The sequence below is a fragment of the Oxyura jamaicensis genome, chromosome 4 (genome assembly GCF_011077185.1).
Source record: "Oxyura jamaicensis isolate SHBP4307 breed ruddy duck chromosome 4, BPBGC_Ojam_1.0, whole genome shotgun sequence".
Classification (NCBI taxonomy): domain Eukaryota; kingdom Metazoa; phylum Chordata; class Aves; order Anseriformes; family Anatidae; genus Oxyura; species Oxyura jamaicensis.
This window is the reverse complement of record NC_048896.1, coordinates 72,518,827-72,533,671: the sequence shown is the minus strand read 5'-3', so window position 1 is coordinate 72,533,671 and position 14,845 is coordinate 72,518,827. Positions and strand designations below refer to the sequence as shown.

Below are 14,845 nucleotides of genomic sequence, written 5' to 3'. Positions count from 1 at the left end.
GGGGGGGGGGGGAGGAGGAAAGCAGCTGATTTTGTACTCGAAAGCATCAGCGGGTCTCCCTGGACTTCCAGCCGTAGCCTAATGAGCTGGCAAGTGTATTTTTGCACCACAACTTTTCTCAGGATAATTAACAAGATCCGAGATGAACTTTTCAGTGCAGATTAAGCTCAGCCAGTTCCTTTCCCCACGGAAAGCAGTGCTTAGCTGTACACACAGACATACCACACTGGCGCTGTTCTTGTTGGTTTCAACAGAGGCATCACAAGCAGTTGGAGCTCCAAACAGAACTGTTCACCCGGCACATCCTGCTCAGCACACGCTGATGGGAAGCTTTCCTGCTGCCTCACAAATCATTTGGTATCTAAGTAAATTAGGAATTAATTTTCCAGTGTCATCCATCTGGTGCTTATTACAAATGCTAATTTACTATAAAACAGCTCCTTAAAAGTAGGAGCAGAACCAAAGAAACTAAGAAGTGCTGATCCAGGCACAGAAGGACACTTCAGTGACATGCCCAAACCAGGGAAGGAGCTTCTGAGCAGGGACTGGCTCAGAACCGAGGAGAAAGTGCCAAGGATCTTCCTCACCTTCTTCTCAGTAGTCTCCCAGGACCACAGCAACACTGGTGCACCCTTTGTCCTCGTCAACGTGTGACTGTCTCAACACCACCAGCACTGCTCAGCCACCAGTGTTTTCACCCTGACGTGGTCACCTGGATGTGTCCCGAGGAGGTCAGAAGACTTCCTGGCAGCAATGAAGCAGGAGCCACACGCGAGAACTTGGAAGGGTTATGGGATGGACAAAGCCCTCTCACAGCCAAGCATCACAATTCTTCTCTCGCCGAGGTCTGTGCGAAGCTCATGCTGCTTCCAAGGGTGGCAGGAGCTGGTACAAAGCTGCCAGCAAATGCACTGCTTGTGGACACCACACAAGGCAAACTAGGTTAAGAACATGCCGAGGTACGTCAGCCAAATAGTTCATCAGGGAGCCACAGATGGTACAGATGCTTCTTTTAGTTTAATTAAAGCCAGGCAGTGTCTAGCACGAGCCTTAGAGGACAAGAGTCCACGCATTCAAACCCCACTGTTCCAGTACTGATCCCCACTTTCCTTTTCATGGCCAGTCTCCTGTATCTGAGGGCGGAGAGATTTCAGACGTTAAGGCTACCAACCTGCTGTTAGTGGTTTGGCTTCTTGGGGAATTCGGTATTAATAGGACCCACCAAGATTTCAAAAGCTATTTACTTGTTCCCATGCAGGTGGCCTAACATTTCTTCTGGGCAAAACACTTGAAAAGGAGCTAATTATGCATATCCAGCCAGGGACCAAAAAAGCAGTCTAGCTATTTTAGAATTCATTTACTAATATTTGATGCAGAGTGCTATTGCCAAACTCCAGCTGTCAGCATTTGGTCATCTTTTTGTTAAAATGATGACATTTTCCTGAAAGAAATCTCATCCCTTGCAACATGAAAGCTAATTAAGAGAAGATGTCAGTGGCACAGAACATTGTCCAAGAATAATACTCTCTTTTCTGCTAACTAAATGCTTCAGCTTCACTTCAACATTTACATCTAAAGTAGAAACTGCGGCAATGGTCTAGGACAATGAAATTATTTCTATTGCACTGAATGCCTAATGGAAATTTAATCATTTTGCTTGACATATGTTAATGCAAAAGGGCGGGCTATCCTCTGTAAAATTACTAAGCTACTGCATCTAACCAGCTTAGAGAGCAAACCGGGAGCCCTCTCCTGTGGTCCTTAGTAAGGCAAGAACCCCACTGACTTTAATGGGATTTTACCATTGAGCCATAACTAGAAGAGCCAACTCCAAGGCAAAGTTGCTTACTTTCCTGCTTTTCGATAGCACCAGAGACTACCCACGGCTTCTGCTGACATTCCTCTTCCCATTCCCCAGTAACAACTCCCAGTCCCCTCACTCAGCGCCCCTGGAGCTGCACCAGCACTGTGCTGCTGCTGGAAGATGCACACACTGAGCCCCAAAGCCCTGTGCAGAGCAATCCTGCATCGGTGCAGGGAGGGCACCTGTGCTGTGCCATGGCCACCAGGGCTAAAGGTTTGCATTGCCAAGGGCCTGTAGGACTGATCCAAAACGAGCAGTGACACAGCAAAGAGGAGCTGGTGCTCCCTCCTCATGGAAGGGAGCGGGGTTTTGTAGGGCAGCAAGGACAACAGGGAACTGCTGTTGGTCACCCAGATGGAGAGGTGCTTTGCACTTAACTTTCCTAATTCAAACCGATTATTTCCTTTAAAAGATGTAGTGTTGACAGAGAATACACTCCTATAACAAACTATGTAACCTATTCATAAAACATCTCTGCTCTTGTCAAGATTTACCAATAAAGATTATCATTAATGAGTTTGAAAGTACCAAAGCAACTTAGGAGCTCGAAGCGAAGCTCAGGACTGCAGCTCATAAGCAAATTACCGCAGCGTAACAAAGCTACTGCACAGCAGCTGAGCTGGGGCAACTGTCCCCAGGCACACTGTTAACCCACGGGACTTGGGAGCTGAGGAGACTTTGTATAGTCCACAAACGAAAAAAGTTAATGGGAGACACTTCACTCGGAACTGCTGGGGCACCCAGGCACGTACTGCAGCTCCAACCACCTGCAATAACTCCCAGGTTTGAAGCGACTTTGTTTGGATGCTCAAGAACTAAGAATTTAGACATTTCATTGCTTTGCAAAAATAAACATTAAAAAATTCTTACTCCTTTACAAAAGGAAGTATAGTTTGAAAACAAACAAAAATGATAGTTTTTCCATTGTATTGAGACAGAATGCCTTGTAGCCCTAAGTAATGAAGTTTTTTTGAGACTTGTTTATTAAGAGTACAATTATTTAGATTATAAAGTACCTTACTAAATCCTTAAAACTGTAAAAATAGGCTATTCCTTAACGTTACTCCAACCCCACACAAACATAAAAATTATACTGAACTTCTTTGGAATATTTTCCTTCTTTTTTTTCTCCAGGGATGACATATGTTTCTAATAACTTGCCACTGAGAAAACAGATTTAGCAGGGTAGCAGCATGCTGAGAAAGATAGCAGGATTTTCAATTTTCAGATGAAAGCAGCTCTATTCCCTGGCAGCCCTACTCCTAACCCCTTTAGGCCAGATCAAATTTTATCTGAAGTTAGCGGATACCTGCCTTTGCCTTCAGTAGAAGTTGAATCAGGTTCTCTACATACCTGCAGTAAACAACTTGAGCTTATCAATTAGGGTATTTTTAATCAGCACTTATACCAGAGGGAATCTGTTGCAATTAACAGGATTTCTGGGCTTGGTTATTTACATATGTTCAGCTAAAAGAAGACCCAGTTTTCACCACAGAATAACATCCACTCAGCAGACCCGCTGACTAGTTTAGATCATCAAAAGGAAAGTGTTATGCAAATCGTGCGAGTCTCCCCTGCACCTACGAGCAACAGATTTTTAAATCTATTCATTTGCATAAGGAAAATCCGTGGTACTGTTTCATGAGGTCAGGATTAGTTGCTTTGAAACACGTATCACATCTTTGTCTCCTAAGTCTTCCTGCAGGAAATAAGGTAGTTTTCATCTTTAGACACTTTTCTTTCTACATACGGACTTGAAACTGAAGCATCCAACAATCTCAGTGCCTCAAAAAAGTCTCTATTGCCATAAATCCAGGAATATTATACTGGAATATAATATACTGATATTATAATACAGGAATATTTCTGTATCTCATGGAGCTCTCCGATACAATCCTCATCCCCTGTATTTTCAAACATGGGTGCTGATGAAAGGTGCCACCTAACCAGCCCCAGCCCGACACGAAAGCAGTGAGCCCCTAACGGTGCAGTAACCGCTTGCAGAGGCACTTTTGTTAAAGCAACACTGCTCACACCAGGAAGCTTTGTTTCACACTTGATTTAGTCTGACTGTTCGAAGAGCTAACACCCAACTTTTCTTCACATCTGCATGTAATTTTATTCAGATGTTGTTTTTTTTTTTCCGAAAATAACTTTTTTATATATGAAAATTGGCATATAATATTTTATCAGATTCTCTAAAATTATTGCCTTGCTAAAAATAAAGCTTTTATGATTAACCAGCAAGACATTTATGAACATGTACATATGACTATGTGAACAAACGAAGACCAAAACTTTGTTACTCCAGGTCTGCATTTGGCAAAAATTTGACAAGTAGAGCATTGCAAAGCTTATATCGTGTTAGTGGCTGGAGCTGCATTTTTGTACAGCTTTTCTGTTCCTTTTGATAAAATCTTTTCTTCCCTAGCTCAGTGCTTTGGATCTGACATTTGTCTATCGGTTTTATAAAGTAAGAATGAAACTATATTTAGCTCCAGAAAGTTATGGGTCTTAATGCACGCAAAGCTGCTGAAGAATCAGAACTAATCTTAATGAGGAAAACTTTTATCAAGTGTAACTCTGTCTGTTCCCACCCAAACGGGACTGATTTGTTCTGTTATCTCTAAAAATACCAGCTAGACTCTGTGACTTAAGCCTCTGAAGCATATTTGTTCCATTAGCAACCATGCAAATGTACAACCACTCAGTCATGACAGGGGCTGCTCCCTGCCCACCTTCAGATCTTTCATGAAAAGCCACATCAGAGAGCTTCTTCCTGCCCCCGCCAATACCACGGGCGAGGTACCACAATGGAAAGGGGAGGACAGGACCACGTTCCTCCGCTGTACCGCTACTGAAGTGCGGCAGAAATAAAGCTAACACAGGCTGATCCTTCTCATACGCCTGGGTGCATTCCTACCTAATGAGGAGTTGAGACTTTCTTCACATAAAGGTTCCTTGGGAACTTGGGAAGCTCGCTGTTGGTGAGTCAAGGCCTGCAAGCTGAAGGAGCTATTCTGGGAAAATCATATATATTTATTTCTTCCCTCTTTTCTTTCTTAACCTGAAGAAGTGCTGCAGGATTTGGATACATGGTATAACTTCACAGAATTTTCTCAGCTTCCACTGCACTCAGAGGGACTTGGGAGCACCTGGATCTCCCAAATACTCAGCATCTTGCAGCACCATGTGCCTCATTAGCAACTGGTAGCTCTTTATGTATTAATAAATTGAATCTAGGAAGTTAGAACAGAAAGCATGCTTAACATCAAGTGTGATAGTATACATGAGTATGCTCACGGGCTCTCTGGTTTGCTTCCCAAGCAGAATATGGGCAGATGACATCAATTTTTCTATCTATAAGTGCATCTGCCACAATATTTCTACATCTGTTGCGAAAAGAAACCTAAATGTTCAAAGCACACAGAGTAAGAAACTGATACTTGGTACTGTCAGGGCACTATACGCTTCCACTCATATGCACTTATGAAGAATAGAAGGTAGGTCCTGCTACTTCCATTGCACTGGCCTGAATTTCTGCAAAGACTCTTGATACTGGGTGCCGTCCTGCTATGACGAGCTTAGCAGAGACAAAATGTGGCCTTTAAGGGTATATGTCAAATACCTAAAATATCTAGGAGGGAAAATTCTGAAACACAAACACAGAGTTTGTATTATTACACATCTGTTATGCAAATAACATTCACGCATCACTAATTCCACAGTATAAATATATAAAAGCAGAAAATGAGACGTTCATAACGAAACAAGAAGTCAGCTAGAAACTAACTTTCTCTAGAACCAAGTATCAAGCTTTTGAAAGCAGACAGGACAGTTACAAAACAATCAGAACTATAACACATTTTTAATTTGTTTGTATGTAGACTACTTCTTTAACAACGGGTATATTTTTCTTATTTTTCCTTTAGAACAAAGGAAGAGCACAGACTGCAGGACGCAGCCCAGGGAAGCGGGCTGTGCAGCTTGCACTTAATGGGCCAGACTTGTGGCTTTGGTAAGGTGCTGCAAAACCACCACCACAAGCACGGCGTACAAAAGCCCACAGAACCACGCTTATAATATTTATTTCTATGGGCAGCTAGCCTAAAATATAATCCGACCAGGAAAACAGAATGGCTGCCACTACAATCTCTGTTCAGAAGTGGACCCTCGTGGCCCTGAGCGGGTCAGGGACTTCCCCGTTTGTCAGAGAGGCACATGCCCCAGTGTCCGGTGCAATGACCAGCAACATACACACAGTAAGCCCTCAACTCTTGTTTAGCACCTTATACAAGATGATCTTAAACCACTTAAAACACAGAATTCCCTGCTGCTCTGGAGTTGGATGAGAAAAGTACATCTCATTTTACAAAAAAGGGGCAACAGAACCAAAAAGAGCTTGCACTCACCTACCTGAGCAGCAGGGGAAGGAGTGGTGCTCAGTACTGAGCCAGCGACCGTGCTGCTAACCGTTACAATCACTTTTCTCTACCAATTGCTTCTACCATTTTGAGCCACGCTGTCAGTGACAGGGTCACTTTTTAAAAGCAAAGATCAATAATCAGCAACAACAGCTTGATTTCTTTCATCTGGACAAGTCGTATAACTATGAAGAATGAGATGGAATTATCAGGGACCTTACTCTCTGTTGCTGCATGTAGAAAGAAATCAGAACTAAGATTTTTTTTTTCTTGTTTTGTTGTCATATTTTTTTCCAGCTGATGTCTGCTTTTGAAAGTAACAGGAATGAGTAAAGGTCAACAGCACTCGAAGAGCCAAACATGAAAGACTTCTTAGAAGCAACCTGCTAAAGCTCACTGTAGCCATGCACCTTCCCCACTAGGCACACTAATAATATTAACATAATATTCTATAAATAAAAAAAAGTCTTTATGTTTAAAAGCTGGAGATGAGTTTTCAAGACTTATCTATGCGCACATGCAAGGATGTTTACCAGCACGTAACAGACACACTCCCTGTAGCAATAAATCTATAACCCAGATATGATCCTGGAGACGGAGTGGAGAAACAGGTGTCTGCCGGGACGAAAAGTTCCCGAAGTAGGTCACGCACGGGGCTCACCTCGGCGAGGAGCTCGGCTGGGGCCTCGAGCTGCCAGGGCTGGGTGTCTGCGGACCCAGAAGTGGTGGCAGCTACGGAGAGATGGCCACAGCTTGTATCAGGGTCTCCACAGCCAGCAGCCCCCCTGCCCGACTTCCTTTGGCTGCAAACCACACCTGGGGGCACACAGATGAGGAATTCCCGGCTGTAATCACATCTGTAAGGTACTAACGGTAGCTTGACGCCGTCCCTCTCCTGGAGGCTCTCTGCCCTACAAGAGGAGTCCAATTCCCCCTCCATCTGCGCGCACAGCCCTGCTGTCAGCGTGTCACTTCTTCGCGGAGCGCAAACTAAAACCTTTCTGAGCCGAGACCCTTTACCAAAAGGCACTAAAACCCCAAAGGGACCGGAGACAACCCCTGCCAACCCCAAACCCAGAGGCAGCGCGGCCCCGGCCTCGCTGCGGGCACTGCCCCGGGCCCCCGGGGGAGCAGCGGGGCCGCGGCCCGGGCAGCTCGGCACAGCGGGGGGACGCGGGGGGCGGGCTCACCGTGCTCCGGCCGCCGTGTCAGGAGGAGGAGAAGAGGAGGCTGAGGAGGTCTGGGGCGGCCGGGCTCGGCCCCGCTGCTCCGGGCCGGCTCCCACGTCAGCCAGCGCCACGAGACCCGGATCTGCCGGCTCCCGGCGGCGGCGGCGGGGCCGGGGCCGGGGCGGTGCCGCGCCGCTCCCGCCCCTCGTTCCCGCCCCGCAGCGGGCCGGGCCGGCCTCAGCCGCCTCGAGGCGTTCCCCGGAACGGCCCTAAAACGAAGGAATGGCCCCAAAATGAAGCCCCCGGGGGGAGCAGGCAGGGGGACGAGCCCCGCCCGTGTGTGGAATACGGCCAGTCCTCGCGTTGTTCCTCGAGCTGAGGCGTGAGGGGGTGCGTGGTGCGGTTCGTCACCCAGTGCTCCTCCAGGAGCTCCGGGCCCCAAATCCCCTCAAAAATAAAAGCCTCCCTGGAAATAACGCATTTAGAAGGTGTGGAGTGAAGTTAGGATGGGAAACTTCAGGTGGTGGCTTCTCATGTCAGCCAGCTGGGTTCGGCCGTGCCTTGCCAAGGAGCCACGACGTTGTGCTGCCATGCAGGAGGATGGGGCCAAGTCCTGTCCTGGGCACAGCGACACCATGCCATCATGCACCGGGGATTACACAGGAAAGCAAATCTTGTCCTCCAATGTTTTCAAGATTGGCTTACATCCTTCAAGCCAGAAAACATGGATGCTGCCGAATTGCAGTGAGAAAGACAGGCGGGATGGGAGTTGCAGGCTCCCGCAAGTCAGTACCTCATAGCACGAGTGCCTCCTACGGTCTGATACGGCCCACACGGGGACAACCCTGGCTGTTCTCATCACTTTTTTCTGCTTTCACAGGGCTTTCAGACCTTCTTTCATGGCTATAGGGTTGCCATTTGTTGTTATCTGAGCGTTGCTTTAACGCTTTGTGTGTCTAGCCTACGTTACTCTGCCAAGTCTTGGGCACATTGCCAGTTGGCAGTCTTGCCCCTCCAGCAGTTTTTGGTGTGCAAAGCCGTGTTGTCCCTACAACGTGGTTAGCCTAACTGCCCGCTCCCATTGCAGGGCTGGCCCTGGGCATAACGGCCCACTTTCTGGGAAGCAGCTTAGCCATGCCCCACAGTCCTGACTTGTCGTGGACCTTTCCTATCTTTACCCATGTGTCAGCCCTCTCTCTTGTCTCAGTGCCAGACTAAACAATGACAATACTGAGAAGTGAACAGAAGCACAGACACAAAGCCAGGCCATCACACAAAAAATCTCAAGTGCACAGAGCCTATGTTGTCTTCTCTTCCTCATTCCAGGGAACTGAACCTCTGGTAAGGCACTAAGGATGCTAAAATAGGATGCTAATTGGGAATACAAAATGACATCCCTACAATATTTCCTGGAAGAACAGGTTTCTTGACAACCTGTGCCAGGAAATTAGAGTGCAACAAAAACCATGAACACGAGCTGCATCGAGGTACACTTGGCTGGGCTTTCTCTGGCTTGAAGTATATTTTGATTGTCCTGGCCCAACACAGGACAGTTACTGTGGTAATGGTTTCCTGCACAGTGTCAGAGGGTGGTCATAAGCAGAATGATCAACTGTAGCTGCATCTTTGCTCACACCTCTCCCTCAGCTGTCCTCCTAGCTGTTCTAGAAAATGGAGGTGAGATCCTGAAATCCACAAACCAGAAACAACTTACCATACTAGTCCTGGCTCAAATAAGAGAGGAGAGCAATGACAACTCATCAGTAGTGGAGAGGAAGGTTCCTCCTGTCAAGCGAAGGCATGAGCACTGAACACTTCTATTTTCTTGCCTGTGGGTAAAGCCAAGCAGTCTGTTGTTGCTAAACGGCTGACAAGCATACTTGGGGAAACTGCTGGAACTGGGAAGAGTCTCATAGTGACTGATTCTTGGCAAACAATTTGTACAATCCTAAAATTGGAAGGGATAGACTAAATGAGCTAGACAGGCTCAGATGTCTTGTCTGAAAAAACATGAACTTGCAAAGGGTCTGCAAAGGAGAGGCAGGAGCTGATGGGGATGAAGACTGAGCAACCTACAAAAAAGCAGCATGGAATAATGGCGCTTACAGCTATAGCTGTGATGACTTCCTCTCTTACTTTGATTCAAATGCAGCCTCCTCAAAACCCATTGTATTACATTTTTCTCACTCATTTCTCACATCACCCTATCCAGGAACTCACATCACAGTGTAATCTCTTGAACCTGTCCCTTGATAAGATACGCATGCAGCAGTATCTGGCCAGTCACCCAGCATGCTGACACATGAGGACGCACACCAAGTAGCTTCCCTCTCCTTAATCTTGTTTTTTTCCCCTCACGTTACTGCAAAGTTCTACATATCTGTGAACAATTTTACGTAACTGGACTCAGGAAAAAGCTGACCTTTTCTGTGTTGCATTCTGCATTATTTGCACTGCCTCTTTGACAGCAAAACCTAATTATTTTTGTCTGTTCAACATGTATGTTTCCATTGGCATGCTTGGAGAGCTGGGAACCTGATGACCCTAATGAAGGATGGATTGTTGAAAGAGTGATCCTCATGGAAAGAAACTTTGAATATGAACTGTCAAGGGAGAGGGATACATGCAATAGGAGCTACAGATAGTAGAGGGCAGGAGCAAGAAAAACTTCAGCTTATTGCTTTCAAATCAGCAAGTACATATATAGGCAGAGAGCAGCTAGGTATTTTGCATAAAACACTCTGCCAGAGCATCACTCAGAATTTGGCCCTCCTGGTTCCCACGGGCAAATGAACAAGCCATAGCAGGCACTGATTCTATCTCAGCTTCCCACTCCCAGGCTTCAGCCATCTGCTCCCCTTACACTCACAAATTTAGAGCACGACACAGCAATAAAACGAGATCCTGATATGGAGGCTGTGTTCAGACTCACTCCATGAATTCTCCCTTCTGGCAGGCAAACTAGGATGAAAACAGTGATGACTTAGGCTACTGGTAATGACTTTACGAACAAAGGCATGAGATGCATTCAAGATCAGCCAGCAGCAAGGACAGAATAGTAAATCCATTGATTTTGGTACACTGGAAAGAATTGTACTGCCCACTGCCAAGTTAGAATATGAAAACTCTGTTTGAAGGGCAGAAGATGGTAATGTTCCTTCCACCAATAACCCTGTACAATAGAGGAGGGTGGGAGCCGAGCAAAACTTACTGTGACATTCTCTACATCTGTCACATGAAAGTAGTGTGGATTGGGCACTCTGTAAAGCAGCAGGCAGATGTCACATTCCAAATTCTGGTGCTAGCTTTCAATTTTTTTTTACCCTAATAGGCAATGGAAAAGCAGGAGTCATGCTGGTGAGCTAACCTGCCAAATAATGCATGACCTTGCTACAGATATCCAAGACCTTATTACTTTTGCCATTCTGAAGTTCTCCTTCTGCTGATGTCCTTCTCATCTTTGCTGCCTGACTTGTTCCATTAGGCATTGTATCGCTCCCATCCAGATACTTTGTGGAACAGAAATTCTTCAGCTACAATTCATGCATGATCTGAAAAATGACCTAGAAATGGGGCAAGTCCTCTTAACGAAACTCCTTTTCTGTCTGCTCCCTCTTTCCCTGTATGCAGTCCATAATGACTAGATAATGCTATTCCCAGAAGGAATCTGGAAAAAAAAAAAAAAATACTGCAAATTTTGGTACTGAAAAGCCACTTGGAAGACGTCTGAAGCATGGTCTGAAAACAGCATCTAAGAAGTGGAAGAAAAAAAGACTATGACATACCCTTGCAGTAGTAGCAACGTATGAGTTGCCTTTTGGCAGTGACATGTCTTTTTAGCAACACTTCAATTAGAAGGAGGCATCTAATTTTGGATAAAAGAATCCAAGTCCTTAGAAAAGTTGCTCACAGACATTCCTAGAATTCAGCTGGGATGGCATTGCACAAAGCACTGGAGAATTGCAAAGCACCCCGGGATACTAGGCAGCAAGAATGCTGTTAGCTGGCACAAAGACCTATTGTGTACTTAATGTAACCGAAATTTAGTCATGAAATCCCAACTGAAACAAATTTATACTGCTAGATTTTCTCAATGTATGGATACAAGCTTAATGAACATCTGACCATAACCTAAGCTGTCAAGACTCAAGGAAAAAAATATGGCTGGGTGGAAGGAAGAAACCCCACTGAAGCTGTCAGAGGAGGGCTTTTGTATGGAGGGCTTTTGTGCCCTAGAAGCATCTACACACCAACACAGGCTTTGAGATGTCAGCCATCAGTCAGGGGAAACGATCACAAAGGATTGCTATAGTGCTGCCAGATTAGAGCTGGCCAATGACGTTTTCCAAGCCAGGAAATGGAGGAAGGAACTCTGAGACTGAGGAGACAAGGATTATTTTACAGTTAACTAGAATATTAGTTATGAGATCAGGCTGGCAAAAAAAAATATTTAAGAACGAAGATTAAGATCTGATCCACTGAATTGTTAATGACAACACCCATCTGAACTAGGCTGAAAATTGGATCTGTAGAATAAGAACAGTACATTCTCACTAACAATGCAAGTTAATGAGACAAAGGTCCACAGAACTTCATTGTGATTGATAATTATGCAATCAGTGTCAGGAACGTATTTTGCAAATACTTTGGGAAATCCCCTCTAAAAATGCGGTCTAAGTGAACCAACACTAGCAAAACCTTAACAAATTGTTTTTCCTCTGGGGCAGAAACCATAATAGCAGCTGCACAGTTGTGGTAGCTTTCTTGCAAAGAAAAGATGAGAAGCAGTGTGAACTGCTTCTTGAGCCACTATAGTTCACAGCCATAAATTATCTGCAGCCATAAACTTACCAGCAGCTAACGTCGCTATATTTGTCTGAAAACTGCTGCCACTTGGGAAAAACACATATCATGTCACCCTCTCTCTATGTTCAGAGCCATTTCACCATTCTGTCTGAATCTGCCTCTGAATATGAGTCAGAGCCCTCAACTGTTACAGTTCTTACAGACTTGAAATAAAAATGAATCCCTGTTCATTTTCCAGGTGAACATCTAATAGAAGCCCAATCTGATAGATGAGGCACAGGCACAAAATGCAAGCCAGTAGGTTTGATGAATGTCAGTGCAGAAGAAAACATGAGAAAAGGAAAGGAAAACAGGACCCCAAAGGATTTTTTTGAACACTTTACTACATCTAACTAAGAAGCAGCAAGGATTCAAACTTTTCTGGTCAGGATTTAGGAATTATTCTGATCTGAAATAGATATGCGTAGTTTTGCAGTTGGTAATAAGCGCTCAGTATACAATTGAAATTTAAGAGTAGTCATCCATTAAAAAAAGGCATTATCTCCCAAGAACAAAGAGGGAAGACATTTCATACATCACTGAGGGGGTGAATGAAAAAGGCATAACCCTGCCAGTCAGTATTTTGTCACAAAGAAATGGCTGCACCTCTGTATGGACTCCAGAAGGAATAAATCAAAATGTTGGAAGAGAACTTGATCTATTATCGTGGTAAATGATACTTTGGTTTCTGCAGCACATTCAACCATGCTTTTCATCTTGGATCTTACTAGGTGAGTATTGACAAAAACGAGGAATAACTCCTTTCTCAGCTTGCCAAGATCTGTGTGAACTTAATGTGATGGTTTTTGCTGGTGCACTTTTCTCTGAGGACGTGGTTATGGCACAGCTGGATGTTTGCTGCAGTAAGTTATGTCAAACCTATTGAATAGGAGCTGTAAACCCTAAAAGTGGTTCAGTATATAAAAGAGAATTTACAGAATTGATAACGCTATCAGGTCAGGAACAAAAAAAATCTGTAGTATTCAGCTCATACTTCACACTTAGCAAATTCTGCAAAAATGTTGCATAAATTAAGGGAAAACATTTCAATGTTCACAGTATGAATTTACATTTCCAATGTTGAAATGGGTTCTCGTGGTTACCTTTGTGTTAAGCTACCGAGGTCTAAATTGGACACAGATGTTGCCTCTAAAACTGGAGGTAATTACTGAAAAAAAAAAAAAGATTAAAAGGATTTGAAGCTGGTGCCAGAAACAACTGAGGGAGCTAGATTCTTCTGAGCAGCACTCAGTGTCAGGGCAAGAGCAACGGGCACAAACTGAAACGCATGAAATTCCAGCTGAACATAAGAAAACACTGTTTTATTCTGATTGTGGTTGAACATTACAACAGGTTGCCTGGAAAGGTTGTGGCATCTCTGTCTTTAGAGATATTCAAAACCCAACCATACATGGTCCTGGGCAATGTGCTCTAGCTGGTCCTGCTTCAGCAAGGGGGTTGAACTAGATGATCTCGTGAGAGCACTTCCACCACAATTTCAGTGGGGGTAAAATTATTTAAGATGGATGACATGAAAATACAGGGATAACAAGACACCCAGAAATAGCTGTGCAGGAAGACAGTGCATACATAGACTATTTGGGGCTCACAGGTTTTATGCTTGATGTATGATTAGGGAAGGCACCAACAGCGTAACAGCAACCACAACATTCCTAGGACTAGGAGCTGGGAGCTGCAAAATCCTGAAAGACAATCATCCAGCATGACTGAATTTCTCCCAGCATGACTAACCTCTAATTGGGGAAAGAAAAATACAGTCTAGAATACTGCCTTTTAAAAGGTGCCAATTTCCAATTTACCATGCAATCTTTTTGCACTCTGTCAGGAAGATGGGAAAGCTGTAATGGATTTTTATGAGATGGGTTACACCTCACTGAAACTGCTATAATTGCTACCCCTCATCTGAGAAAATGCACTAGACAAGCTCCTCATACCCAAACTGGATCTTCCAGAAACAAAGGCAAGCACTATGGCTGGAAACAAAGGCACACAGAGCAGTAGGGATCTTCTCGATACTGTTCTGTGAAACATTATGTACTGACAGAGATCCAAAGACCAGAGAAATTGCCTGCTTCTGCTCTGTTCAGGGACATTGCACATGAGTTGATACACTAACCACACACTATTTGAATCTTGTTTGTTTAACCTGACTTCATCCTCCATTTCTTCCTTTAATAACTTGCCAGATCCCATTTCCTTGCTAGCCCCGTGGCCAGACTGGAGACAATTAGATCAGGAAAACAACAAAATCACTTTGTCTTAATTTGTATTCTTGAGTTGGTAGTTACTGGTTTATACGACTACAAATGCAGTTCAATTAACTTTTTCCATGACTGGGGTCTAAACAGTGAGTAGTGATTTAGACTTAATGATTTAGCTAAATTAGTATTCTACTGTAGCGAGATGAATAGAAAAGTTTCTTTTCCTAATACAAAGTTGTCCTAGCAGATATTTTAGGATGGTATCAACAGCAATACAACTTGATAAATTACCCATCTGTCATGGATGAGCTCTTTTGGGAT

The 14,845-nt window shown here is 44.4% G+C and overlaps 1 protein-coding gene across 1 annotated transcript in view; it reads right to left on the bottom strand.

Annotated features, from left to right (window-relative positions):
- SMIM14 (small integral membrane protein 14) overlaps window positions 1–7,635 on the bottom strand; it is a 38,783-nt gene extending 31,148 nt beyond the window's left edge. Inside the window, exon 1 of the mRNA XM_035324846.1 lies at window positions 7,479–7,635. The gene's annotated coding sequence lies outside the window, so the exon portion shown is untranslated. The remainder of the gene's footprint in view (window positions 1–7,478) is intronic.
- Between the last annotated feature and the right edge of the window lie 7,210 nt (window positions 7,636–14,845).